The sequence below is a fragment of the Rhinopithecus bieti genome, unplaced genomic scaffold, assembly GCF_001698545.2.
Source record: "Rhinopithecus bieti isolate Rb0 unplaced genomic scaffold, ASM169854v2 scaffold_18153, whole genome shotgun sequence".
NCBI classification, from domain to species: domain Eukaryota; kingdom Metazoa; phylum Chordata; class Mammalia; order Primates; family Cercopithecidae; genus Rhinopithecus; species Rhinopithecus bieti.
Window position 1 is genome coordinate 707273 of NW_016809139.1, and position 9643 is coordinate 716915.

At 58.4% G+C, this 9643-nt stretch overlaps 1 long non-coding RNA gene across 1 annotated transcript in view; it reads left to right on the forward strand.

Annotated features, from left to right (window-relative positions):
* LOC108539777 (uncharacterized) overlaps positions 1–1334 on the forward strand; it is a 3396-nt gene extending 2062 nt beyond the window's left edge. The window contains exons 2-4 of the long non-coding RNA XR_001888476.1: positions 203–302; positions 635–726; positions 1100–1334. This is a non-coding gene — a long non-coding RNA (uncharacterized LOC108539777). The remainder of the gene's footprint in view (positions 1–202; positions 303–634; positions 727–1099) is intronic.
* Positions 1335–9643: the final 8309 nt, after the last annotated feature.

Below are 9643 nucleotides of genomic sequence, written 5' to 3' on the forward strand. Positions count from 1 at the left end.
CTGCATACCCCTGTCCCCACACAGTGGGGGGACGGGCGGGGAGGGTGTTGTGGGGCCCCTCTCTCTGAGCTGCCTGCATACCCCCGTCCCCACACAGTGGGGGGGCGGGCGGGGAGGGTGTTGTGGGGGCCCCTCTCTCTGGGCTGCCTGCAGGCTGCAGCTTCTACCCCAACCCAGCCCATCCCCTACTGTCCGTCCTCAGCAATCAAGAGCTGCTCCCAGGGCAGTGGTGCTATTGCTCATACCACAGGTTCCCCTGGTACTCCCGGGGCCCAGAGAACCCAGCCTTTCCCACAATCCAGGTGAAGACAGAACAAGGCACTCTGAGGGAGAAAGAGTTTGTGTGGATGCAGCATGACTACGTGAGAATCACACATCTGCGGGGTGCATGTGTGTGTGCATGTACACAGGTGTGCCCCCGCACTTGTGTGTGACTGGGAATGTGCTCCTGTGTGCACAATTGTGCATGCCCATGTATGCGTGTGCCTTGCACTTTTAAATGGAGCAGCAGCGGGTGAGGTGGGGCTCTCCCGGACTGGCCCCCAGTGTCTGGCGCCTGCACTCTGGAGCAGGGCGGTTTGCTCCTTCTAGGTTTTCCTGCAGAGGATTTCCCCCGCTCTGCTTTCATTTATAGGAAAACAGGAGTACCCTGAAAAACAAGTTTTGCTGAAATTCAAAACTATCTTCCAAAGTCCCTGCATCTGAATCCTGAAGACTCCCCAGTGGGTGAGCCGAGGAATAAGACCACCTTCTATGGGAGGGTCTCTCCCGTTACCTAGGTGCTGTGTGCCCTGGGGTGAGCCACACCCATGGAAGCCAGGTCACTGAAGCCCAATCCCCGCAGGGCTTCAGAGGGAATGGGGAGTGAGGTGCAGGGACCCTGCCTTGTACCCACACACTGGGCTCTGTGCTCACCACCAAACAGGAGGAGGTCCTAGTGGTGAGCAGGGGCAGGATATGCACCTTCTGGGAGCTGCAGGGGGGCGAGGGGAGAGCTTGATGCAGTGGTGGAGTGTAGGAGAGGCTCAGAGACAAGGCCACTCATGAGACCAGGCTCCTGGCATGGCCATGGGCATCAGCAACTGCTTCTCTTCCTCAGCCCCATTCTGACTCTGAAGCACTGACTACAAGCACCTCCCGGGGACCATGGACATGTCACACACACGAATTCACCAGAGGAGAAACTGCAGGTAAGACTGCAGCACCTGATTGCTGGGTGGCAATCAGGTGGTCAAGTGAGCACCGAGCCTGCAGGTTCCTGATTATGGGGAAAGGCACAAACACCATTCAAAAACCTCAGCATCACAGCGACCAATCCTGACACAAAAAAGCAAAAGACTTTTCTAGGGGTCAAGTGCAGCACAGAGACACGGAAAGATGCATCATTCTTGGCCAGAAAAAAAAAATGTGCAAATCAGCAAACCGGGCCTCAGGCCTTCAGCTCTCCAGGGTGCTTTTTAACTTTTGAGAACAACTCAAACCCTTGCCAGAGTCAGCATTTCAGACACATTAGCTCTTCTCCAATAACCCCTAAAGGGGGCGACTGTTTTCCCATTTCACTGGGACTTGGTCCTGCAGGGACTGGAACCTGGGCTGCAGGTGGCCTGGAGCCTGAGTTCTCTCCGGATTGGGGGAGGGGTGTGTGGGCAGCATCCAGGCCCCTCTCCGGGCCTGCTTCCGCTTCAGCCTCCAGGACACCCGCCTTCCACATTCCATTAGACACCTCCAAGGGGCCTTCCTGCCCCAGAGTGCTTGAGGCTGGGGCAGGCCCAGGACAGAAGAGGAACGCACAGCCCATTTGGTGAAGGGTAACTTTCCCAGCTGAGATCTGCACTGACTTTACACCCCACTCTTAGATCTCAAGATTGCATCTCACCAAAGTTCGCATAACAGTTTTTGTTTTTCTATTAAAAGGCAAAATCCATCACCTTTTACATCTCCTCCTTGATAACATTTCATAAGCTCGGGGCTTGGGCCCCAGCGTCTTTCCTTTCCTTTGTCCCTGTGCGATTTTAAACGTCCCGCCCAGGGATCCCTGGTCTGGGCCCTGTGGGCGCTGGCGGCCCGGCTCAGAGGGCAGCTCTGCAGCCTGATTAATGGCCCCGAGTGACCCTGGGCCGCGGTAGGGATGGAGCTGCGTGAGCTCGCACGGCCCTTCTCCGCCAGTGTTTCACCCCCTACAGTTCACACAGTAAATGAGGAATTGTCTACGACTCAACAAGCAGGTGTTTTCAATACATCTACTTACAAGGTAGCTACGGTTTTGAAAGGTCTATGCGACTATTTAACCTGGTGACTAACTCGATTGGAAACAATGAAACAAATTACTACAAGAATCCAGACGACATCCCTCCCTCCCTCCCCCTTTCCTGCTTCCTCACCCGCTGTAGCAAGCAGGTGGGGAGTCGAGTCAGAGGCAGGGGCTGGCTGCGTGGACCCCCGGGTGGGATCCCACCCGCGACAAGGCACCCAGGCCCTTTGGGCGGGGCTCCCCGGGGTCAGCGTCCCGTCGCCTCCCCCGGGCCTCTGCTGGGCTGGCTGGAGGCAGGAGGACCCGGCCAGCAGCGTGGTGGGGAACTGGGTCCTGGGGTTGGCGGCAGGAAGGTCCCCACGGGCCCCCGCGCAGTTTGCCGCGCACGGGAAACGGCGAGGCCGGCAGGGCAGCGGCTTCTGGGCATTGTTCTCGGGCCGCGCGGCGCTCGGTGGCATCAAAGGGGACCGCGCAACCCGACACCGCGGCGGACGCGGGGACAGAGGCGCACAAGGCCCGGCCCGCGGCGAGGAGCCTGGGAGCCCGCGCGGCTTCGCTTCAACAGGTTGGAAACGCGGAGACGACGCCCCGCGCTCCATCGTCTTCCGTCCGCGGTCAGTCCCGGGACCGGCCTGCGGGGACGAGGCCGTGACGGCGACACAGGCCGCGTCTCCCGAGACCCCGCGGCCCCGCCCCGAGCCCTCCCGGCACCGACGGCCCCGCCGGCCGCGGGGGTCGGGTCGGTCGCGCGTGGACGCCGGCCGCTCGCACCCGCCACGACCCGCCCGGCCGGACCTCGCGGGAGAATTGATATGGCGGGACTCCGGCAACCCCGCCCAGCCCGCATCCGTCCGGCTCTGGGCCGCCTCCTGCGCCGGTGGCAGGGGCCGGGCTGAGCCCAGAGCGGCCGGCGGGGGAGCGAGCCGCTGGGACCCCAGCAGGCGGCGAGGGCCGGCGGGCGACGGCGGAACCTTCCGTCCGGCCGGTCCCTTCCTGGCTCCACGGAGGCCGCGCGACCCCAGAGCAGCAGGAAGCAGGGGCGCCGCACGTCCAGGAGGGCGCGCCGCCGCGGCCAACAGCCAGGGACCTGCGCGGGGACAGCACGGGTCCAGGGCCCCGCACACCTCCGCCGACCCCCGTCGGCCCCCACCCGCCGCTCAACATACGCTCCACCACCAACCCAGCCGCACCTCGGCGCCCCCCAATGCAGCCCCAGCCCGCACCTCCGGCGCACATAGCTCTCCCGGGACCGTCACGAACCGCGGGGATGCTGAACACACCGCGGAACCCACACAAGCCGCGCTCCACCGCCCCGCTGAAGGCGGGCAGGGGGCGGGCAGGGCCGGGCAGCGGGCGGCGCGCGGGGCGGGGACGGGCGGGGGGCGGAGCGACCGAGCAGGGCCAGTGCCAGGGGAGGGGAGAGCGTGCGGCCGCCGCCGCGGGGCCTGCGGCTGCGAGGACCGGGCGGGCTGGGACCCGGGCGCGGCGGGGACGGGCGAGGGCGGACAGGGACGCGCCCCGCCCCCAGGGAGCTGCCCGAGGCTGAGACCCAGCGTAGGGTCCGGGGGCTGCCCTGCGAGGAAGCCCAGGTTTATGCGGAAGGTGACCACCGCTGCCCGCCGGGCTACGACCCCAGCCCCTGAGGCCGGTGGGGCAGCGGGAAGGAGGGAGATTTGAATAAAAACATTCACCGCGGGGGCGGGGGGACAGGATGGAGGAAGAAGCCTGCACCTCCTGCCCCGCAAAGCCCCTGCAGGATCCTGTCCCGGCTGCACGGAGGGACGCGAGACAGGAGGGGCGTGCGAGGGCCAGCTCTGTCCCCAGGTGCCCCTGTCCCGAGGACCCGGCTCAGCAGAGCCCCTTCCTCCCCAGTTCCCAGGCTCCTCCTCCCTCTCAGGTGAAGACCCTGTTTCCATTTCTGCAGGGCCAGCATCCTGAGCCCCACCTGCGGGCCCTGAGTGCCTTCCTCCCGGCAGCTGTGCCCCCACCCCACCGGACCGCTCCCTGCAACCAGAGAGCCCTCACTCACACCAGCAACCCCCTACCACGCACCTGCTCCCTCCCCGTGCGCACAAAACTCATGGCACTGACTTGACAGCTTTCTCTAAAACCCTGATTCCACCTTGGCCCATCCACACTGTCCCTTCCCAGCCAGGGCTCATCTCCTATGCCTGGACCAAGCAGCATAGTCTCCTGTCTCCCTGGTCTACCCACATGTGACCCCACCCATCCTCTGAAGCAGCCCCAGGAGGAAGCAGGGACTTCACACTTCTAGTGCCCGGCCCTCTGGGCCCTCCTCTCTGGGCTTCTTGCCAGGGTCCTCCCAACCTGACCACTGCCTCCCACCTCCTCTCCACTCCTGTGGCTTTTCCGCCGCAGCTGCACGGCCTGCTTGGGATTCTCCTCTGCTGGCATCATCGCTGCCTGCCTCAGCCTTCCCAGGCCCAGTCCTGCCCAGTCTCACCCCTTCCCACCCATCCACCTGACCAGGTCCCCACCAGCATCTGCCTTCAAACCTGGAGTCCTTCTCTGAGTGCTTGTGGTCCTCTGTGAGGAAGGACATCAATTTAAAGGATTATGACCCACATTTTTTAAAAAATAAAAAGATTAAGAACAGCATAGAGTAGAAGTGGTCATCGCACACTCTTCTGCAAAACTTTTGTTTCTCAGGTGGACGGAGGAGTGAGTCTGTGTGGTGTATGTCAGGATCTGGTGGTGTCTCTGCAGTGCAGTGGGCGTGTCTGCGTGTCTGCTGTGTGTGTGTCTGTGACTGTATCTTGTGTGCATGTGTCTGCATGTCTCTGTGTGCTGTGTCTGTGCATGTGTGTGTTTCTGTAACTATGTGCAGTGTGTGCATGTGTGTCAGTATGTGTGCGTGTGTGTGTCGGGGTGTTCGTGTGTCCTGGGTCCTGGTGGCATCTCCTCTCTAGGCTCCTGGTCTGTCTGGCGCCCTGTCCATTAACCCTGCAGTGCAGGTCTCTTTCACCTCTTCCATCTCACCTGCCCTGGGGCGCCACTTCCGCCCAACCCCAACCCATTCCTAAGTCTTCCGTCAGGGGAGACGCCTGCTGCCAGGGAAGCAGGTCTCTGCAGGTGTGGCCTGATGCACGGCCCTGGGGGCCTGTCTGCGGCTCCTGGGAGGCAGGGGCTGGGGCAGGGCGGGTGCCAGCCCACCTGTGGCCTGAGTTGGCCTACCTCTCTCCCGCCCCACTCCCCACCTTTGGGGACTATAGGGTGCAATCAGTAGGAGACACAACTACTAAGAAACGCATGTGACTGCTCACCTGAGAGCTGTAGAACTCTTTTTGCTCATTTGTTTCACTTGGGGCCTTACCTTGGCCTCGTGGCTGCGTCTCCATAGGCCCTGCAGCATCCCCTCTTTCTGTTAAGAGTTGTGTTGTTTCCTTTATAGACACAAGTGATACGTGATCGCCATGGAAAAATCAACAGAAAATGCACAAACGCACGTAGAAAATAAGACCAAAAGTCCCTCCGTTCACCTTACCTCCTCCCGGGTCCTTCTGCACAGACACCCACAGGTGCTCTGACGGCAGCGCCCAACGCCCACGTGGAGCTCTGCTCAGCCCTGTTTGTCCCTCCGCCAGGGTCCCAGAGGCTCTGTGTCCTCTGGTAGGGGCAGGCTCAAACCAGTGCCCCCAAAGAGACAGGCATGCCAGGTGCCTGGGGGGCTTTGGAGCACATGTGTGGGCAGCAGGAGAGTGGCCATGGTGCAACCAGCACAGGTGTGGGTTGCAGGGACCAGGGGAGGACTCATGGGCTGTGGAGGAGTGGGCTGTGGCGGGGGGGCACAGGGAGGAGAGAGCATCCAGGACTGAGGGCAACTGCAGCAAAGGTCCTGGGGTGGAGCAGGTGGAGCAGGCTTAGGACTGTGTCTGGGTTCCAAGAAGTGGTAGCAGATTCCTCAAGTCTGGGGCCTGCACCACAGGTGTCTGTCTTTCTTCCTGGGCAGGTGGGCCTGGGATGGGGTTGGTGGGTTTGCAGGGAAAAGTGGTACAGACACGGAAGGGGCTGCACTCAGGCTCAGAGGAGCTGCCCGGGCCATGGCTACAGCCCGCTGTGCAGCCCTCTAAGGGGCCCCAGGAGCCTAGGAAAGGTTCAACTTTTGTGAGGGGCTGCACTCCTCCTGACATGGAGCAGACCCAACCTCAGCCCTGGCTCTGGCCCTGAAGGGGCTTTAACAGCACAGACTCAGGCCCTTGGCCTCAGCGCCCACCCCAGCGGCCCTTCATGCCTGAGACACCAGAGGAAAACAGGTGGACATGGGGAGTGCTCGCCCAGCTGGCCCAGTGCTCCCTGGAGGCACAATGGGATCCAGGCTGCAGGAACCGTCCCTCCTCCCCGTGCCCAGCGGGCCCTGCCCCGCAGAGCTTGCCGTGTACTATGGAAGTAACTTTTCGTCCAGTAAGGAAGAAAACTGTCGCACAGGCAGGGCAGGCTGTGAAAAGCACAAACATGTATCCCAAAATCAAGTTTTCTGCGGGGTCACACACTGGCGTTCCCAGGCCCTAACCACACGTGCCCACCCATAACTGAGGCGCCTCTGGGCCTGCTCGCTCCCATCCTGGCCGTGAGCACCCACCTGAGATCTGCAGCGGGAGAGAGGCTGGGCCGTGGCCCCTGCATGACCCTGTGCTTCCCACCCCTGTTCCTGCCACTTGGCCCTGCTGCCCAGATTATCTCCTCCTTGGCCCCAGTTGCTGCAGCACATTGCAGTCCAGGCTTGTTTCCCTGTGTCCCACCTGGGGCTCGGGCACCCCCCACGGGATGCTCTGGCTTGCTGGTGTCTGCATCTTCGCTCCTGGCATGGTGTGGAGTAAACACCCATCACATGAAAGACCTAGGGGCCGGCTGCCTTTCTCACCCGGACCTCAGCCCTTACTGCTGGGCCTCGCTGGTGGACATGGCCTGAGGGGACACTGACCCGCTGAGCCCTGCGCACCAGGCAGGGCCAGCCCCTCTGTGTCACAGACAGTTCGTAGGAGGACTTGTCATGGCAGAATCTGGAATTAGCAGGTGAACAATGGGAAACCCACACAATGGGCCACCAGAGCCATCAGAATAAAAAGCATCTTGTGGAAAGAGCCGCAGCCAGAACCCCACACGCCACATGGCCCATGGCATGGAGCATCCGTGTAGGACGCTTTGAGCCTGCTGTGCCACACGCCTCCCTCTGAGTGTCAAAGTACAGGAGATCTCGATTCTTTTCGCTCTGATTTTCCACACTTCCGAAGGGTTCTACAACAACCATTTGAGTTGGTTTTGGGTGCACGTCCCCATCTTGCTGCTGCGAGAAAAGGCCTCCGGTCCCCGATCCACCTGACCTGTGTTGACTGAGGAGAATCCACACACCGGGATACATACCGCCTGGCCTCCCACGTGGTGCTGCTGACGCGGGAGGAAGGAACCAGGCCCCAGACACCCGGCCCTGCCGCTCCCTGCCTGCCTGACAGCCGCCACCAGCAGCAGAGCCACCACCCAGACCTGGGCCCCTCTCCTTCCTGCTGCTCAGCCTCACGTGGAGAAGGGAATCTCACTGCTGGCTTCACAGAGGACACAGCCCTCCCAGGGAGCTGGGACTATGCTCAGGGGAGGCACCCTGACTATGCACACACCACATGCACGCACACACCACATGCACACACACACATGCCATCCACACACCACACGCACACACACACACGCCATCCACACACCACACCCCACAAGCAACACCACACACACACCCAGTACCACACACCCCTCAACACCACACACACCACACACATGCCTTACACACATCCCCAAACACACCATCCACACACCACAAACCACACACATACATCACACTCATGCACTGTATACACATGCCATCCACCCACCACATACTACACATACACATCATACACTACACACACATGCCATCCACATGCCACAAATCACACACATGCTATCCATCACACACACACCATCTACACCATCTACATACTATACATCACACACGTTCACTACACACATGCCATCCACACACACCATATACATACCACACTGCTGCATCACCAGCATCCAGAGCCATGCTTGGCAGGATGCAGATGCTGAATACATGTGTTTAGATGGAAGGACTGGACGTGGGGAGGAACTTGAGCCTGGCATGTCTGAGACAGATGATTGGGAGTGTGCAGCCCCAGGGAGGTGCTGGCATGAACCCACCACAGCCTCCCAGGCCTCCACCTGCACCTGTCGGGACCCTTTGTGCTCCCTCTCCGGTCACACCATCCACGCAATCACAGGATGAGTCGTCTGAAGACACACAACTCACGCAGGACACAACCTCACTGTAAAACTCCACCAGTGACCAGTAAAGCTGGAGTCCCATCACCGCCTCCTGCCAAACCGAACCCTTATCATCTCCTGTGGGTTGTCCTTCCAGGCTGTTTTACAAAAAGCATTTTGTAGATATTCGTTACTTTAGAAATATTAGGTTGCTTTGTGGAGGTTTAAAACAAAGCATACATGAGATAATATCCATGGTTTTGAAGCTTGCTTTTAAAGCTCAATTTATGTTCTAGCTGTTTCTATGTCAGGATGAATACATTTATGTAAATGATTGAAATGAAACTAACTAGCTAAGTCTCCCTAAAATTAATGAGTTAGCTTATTAATTAATAATGAGAGTCAATTCTTCACCATTACTGAGACTTAGCTTATTTCCATTTCTTTGCTTAAAATAACATACTATCTTGAAAAGAGATAGAAGCTGTGAGAAAGAAAGAAATGAAAAGGCTAAAAATGAAAACACAGTAAAAGAGATGAAAAATGGCTTTGAGAAGCTTGTCAGTAAACTCGACCTAGCCAAAGAAATCGGTGAATTTGAAAAGAGCTCTACAGAAATCATCCAAATGAAAAACCAGAGAGATAAAAGGAATGGGGGAAACACAGAGCATGTCTCCAAGGGATTACGAGATGTTATCAAGCAGTTTAACATACATACATTGGAATCACAGATGGTGAGGGGGTATGGGAGGAATAGTTGAAGAAATAATGGTTAATAATTTTCCAAAATCAATGACAGACATCAAAGCACAGATTAACAAAACTCAGAGACAAATGCCAAAAAAGTAAAACAAACAAACAAAACAGAACAGAAACAAAAACAAGCACAGAAACCTGTGCATATTCAAGCTGCTGAGGAAAAAAGACATATAGAAACTCTCTAAGGCAACTGGGAGGAGAAGGGAGGTAGAGGGACACATGAGACATGAGAGAAACAAAGACAAGAAGCACAGCAGAGCTATCTGCAGACACTATGCAAGGTGGATGACGATGGAGGGATGGCTTTCTAGTACTGAAAGGAAAAAAAGTACTGATTCAGAATTTTTTTTTTTTTTTTTTTTT